Below are 4,510 nucleotides of genomic sequence, written 5' to 3' on the forward strand. Positions count from 1 at the left end.
TGGGCATCACAGTGTAGAAAACAAATTAGGAAAGAGTAGGTATATGTAAAATTGGTGAAGGGTGAGGATCAGAGGAAGGTGTGACAAACGGAAAGACAAGTTCTCAATCCAGTCTGAGGACTTAACTTGTAGCTTGGCTTTCAGGTGTTAAACTGTCTTCAGGTTGGAAGTGGGGTTTCACCAGGGAGCCACTCCCAACTGCCTAGGTATTTGGCTGCCTCCTGCCACTCTCAGCATCTTAAAGAGGGCTAGAAAGAAGCCATTGTAATGGTATCTACTTTGGAATTTGTGAAGTCAGTAAATTTGTTACTCTCAGAACCCTAACAGCAACTTGAAGGTGTCATTTATTTCATCTATTTCTTTTAAGGACAAATTATACTTATATCATCCCATGAGCTAGTTGTCTGTTCTACTGAAAATAATTTGAGAGAATCAAGGAATCTATGAATAGGACTTGGATGTTTTCATTCATTCACTTTGCAAATAGACCAGGCAATGCTGCCATCTATACTGGGCATTAGGGCGACACAGTAAATAAAACATAATCTCCATGAATAATGTACACTCTAGTATGTAAAACAGTTAAAGAAATTATCTCAGCCTGCTATATGTATTCTGAAAAGCAGTTAAAACATTATGTTTGAAAACACAAAGTTGGCATTTAATGACTCTAAAAGAAGATATTCAAGGAAGGATTTACCATCTAAACTGAGACTTGGCACACCTGTTCACCATGTGAACAGTGACTGAAGATGTTCCAGTGAGAACAGACAAAATATGTAAAAACCTAAAGAGGAAGTGGCATATTAAAGGTTCAGGAACAGTTCAGAGTGGAGTAAGGGAAGATGTATTAAGATACAAGGCTGGTAAGATGAGCTCAAACTACATAATGAAAGGCCTTGAATATTGTGTGGGGGATTTGGGGTACTATCATGCATACAATGCAAAAAAAAATAAGGCTTTTAAATAGAAAACATGGTTTTCTTGATTTGAGTATAAGAAACACTATTCTAACTGGAAATGGAGAATTGCTTGAAGGTAAGTAGTGAGGACAGAGAAAACTACCCTAATCCATTTGTTCTTCATGAGGCAGAACAAATAACAACTTCACAGCTGACAAGATATGGAATGTGAAGGGAAGAAACACAAGATGTCTTCTCAGTTTTTGCCCTTAGCACTGGGTGTCCTTAGATGGAGAATATAGAAGGAGCTAGGCTAGATACACATGATGAATTAAGGTTTTTGTTTGTTTGTTTGTTGTTGTTGTTTTTGTTGTTTTGAGATGGGGTCTTGCTGTATTGCCCAGGCTAGCATCCAACTCCGGGGCTCAAGGGATCCTCTTACCTCAGCCTCATGAGTAGCTGAGATTACAGGCACATGCCACTGTGCCTGGCTCTGAATTAAGTTTTTAACATGTTGAATTTAGGATTTCTGGAATTTATCCAGGAGACAATTTTTATGCTTATTGTTATCTTGACTTGTTGAATGCTGCTATATTAAATGAAGTGGGTAAAAGGAAGAAAGTATTATATAATGAATGTAAATGGTGATTTTTTAAAAAAGTGCAATTGAAAAAACTAAGTGAACCAAGACTGTTTCAATCAGAAAGAACAAACGTGACAAATATGGCAACGTGCATCTAACAAAGTCAAGGGAAAAGCCAGAAAAGTAAAGAAAGACATGTATCAATGAAATATGGCTGTGTAATCATAAGTTCTGCTATTAATTTTCTCAATTTACAAGATTAAAAAACACAAGCAGCACCTGAATTGAGCACTTGTACAGCTTCATTGTGGGCATGAACTTTGGGCATACATTACTTCCATGTATGCATACATAGAAGTAAATGAAGACATGAGTTCTTCAAGGACTTTCAGGAGATTTTATACAGAATATCAGAAAGTAATATCAGGCTGCTTACCAGGTAGAGGATTGGTTGTCTTGAACTGATTGACCTAGTGTCTGTGTTAAGATCTTAAGGATATAGAGTACATGCAAAGCAACTTTTAAACACATTTCATATTGCATATTATGAGGCTTCTTTCCTGGAGTTTTTAAGCAAAACAATATACAGGTTTCTTAAAGCCATGTTTATACTTAAATACTATGCATCCATAAAAAAGGATGAGTTTATGTTCTTTGCAGGGACATGGATGAAGCTGGAAACCATCATTCTCAGCAATCTAACATAAGAACAGAAAACCAAACACCACATGTTCTCACTCGTAAATGGGAGTTGAACAATGAGAACACATGGACACAGGGAGGGGAACATCACACACTGGGGCCTGTTGGGGGTTAGGGGGGCTAAGGAGGGGTAGAATTAGGAGAAATACCTAACACAGATGACGGGTGATGGATGCAGCAAACCACTATGGCGTGTGTATACCTATGTAACAAGCCTGCACATTCTGCACATGTACACCAGAGCTTAAAGTATAAACAAAAAAAATTGGTTATTGTGCACATAATTGGTTTTGGTATAATGTTTTCCTAACAATCAATTCACAGAATGCAAACATTATTTGTCTTGAGTTTAATAAACGACCTCTCTCATGTAATATATAGTAATTGTTATCAATCGTGACACTGTAAAAGTTAAAATATAAATAACAGAAACTGGAAAAGAGAAATGCTAAAAGGAGGAGCAAGAGGTAACTAATATCTACATCTTATAAACTAGAGAATTTAAGAATTACTGTTTATAATTAGCAGAACAAACACTAAGGGTATAAGAGTATTATTTAATGTTTCAAATATAAGGATTCAGGAACAAAATATTATAACTATACAAAAAGGAAGGAAGATGGGGTAGCTATAAGTAGACTAAATCCTCATCTACCTTGGCAAGAACCTAATACAAAATATCTAAAAACTGACAATCAAGAAACTCCACTGTACACATTATTTGCAGATACGCAGGTCACCTTCAGGAGAGAGATCCAGGAATGGAAGTTGATGAGGCAGTGGGCTACTGTTTTTGTTTAAACCCTCTGCTTTGTCAATTGTAGGTGAATATTACTTTGATAAACATCTAAAAATTTAATATACATATACATATATTATGTACGTTATGTGACCTAGAAGATGTAAAGTAGGTCCCAGATTGGCATAATATTTGACCATAGTCATAACAATGGCATTAATATGTGTGAACAAAGACTGTTTCAATCAGAAAGAATATATATGACAAACATGGCAGTGTGCATCTAACAAAGTCAATGAGAAAAGCCAGCCTTTGCCAATAGACATGGGGAAGAAAGATTCAAAATATATTGTCTGAGAAAATGCTTAAGATCACATACACTCTGTGTTCACATTTCAAACTTATCAGGCAACTTTTTGTTCATAATCAGGCTTGCCATTCAAGCTAGCCTGTAGGAGAGAAACTTTGTCATGTTAACACAACATGGCTGTGTAAAGTTTTATTTTCCTATAAATTAATCATTTCATTTTTGATATTATACTTCAGTCTCTGGAGAGAGCCTTGTTATTGTAAATTATCAAAGAACTCTTAACAAGCCAGTGGCTATCTTCTGGGAATTTCTGGGCTTTAAAACACTTGTCTTTCTACCATCAAGAATTTAAACTAGGCCTCCTTTTTTTCTTTAGATCAGCACACATTCTTTGCTTCCTTCCAACTTCCTTGTTGTCTATAATGCTGTTAGTCATTCATTTTTAATAGTCCATACAGAATTGGTACTCTAAGAAACGGAACAGTTCTTATGTTATAACTTCAGTGCCTTTGGAGTTGCTCTTAACTTTTAAGAAAAAATAAATAGGAAAATACAACGAGACACAAAATCAAATGTGACATATCTGAGTTCAGAGAAAGTAGGTCCCTCTAGGCAAACCTTTCACTCAGAAGTTTCTGTAATCAGAGGAAGGTTTCCTGTGAAACTAATGAAGCTTATTTCAAGGGCACCTCACTTCAATGAGGCCCTTGCAATGCTCTGGGAGACTCCCTTGCAGCGTGTTCCTGACTAGTTTTTCCAAAACTTTCAAACATGAGATATTTTAATGACAACTGGTTGGACTGCTGCCTCTTTCTTTTCTGACTTTATCCCCTTCACAAATCCCCTGAAGTACAATAGGGATGGATTAGCCATGGATGTTCTTGAATCTGGCTAAGAGAAAGTTGAGTTGGAAATATATTTTCTTGGGTCTAGTCTACTTAAGTTTCACAGTTTTCACATGTATATTTAAGTTGTTGTTTACTCACCAAGCATCGCTGATATTAATGTATATCCCCAGAGATTATAATTTGATATGAACATGCCCTCTTATTCCCAGCATTTACTATGTGCAAGGCAGAATTCTAAGCACTTTACATTTATTACCACATTTATTCCTTCTAGTTATTCTCATAGAAGTAGAGAATAGAATGGTAGTTACCAGAGGCCAGTCTCTGCTTTGGGTTGCAGGAGGGAGGGGAGATGTTACAGTTAGGAAGAATAAGTTGATAGATCTGTTGCATAGCATGGTAACTATGTTTGATGATATATTGTGT

Source organism: Cebus imitator, unplaced genomic scaffold, assembly GCF_001604975.1.
Source record: "Cebus imitator isolate Cc_AM_T3 unplaced genomic scaffold, Cebus_imitator-1.0 Scaffold363, whole genome shotgun sequence".
Taxonomy (NCBI): domain Eukaryota; kingdom Metazoa; phylum Chordata; class Mammalia; order Primates; family Cebidae; genus Cebus; species Cebus imitator.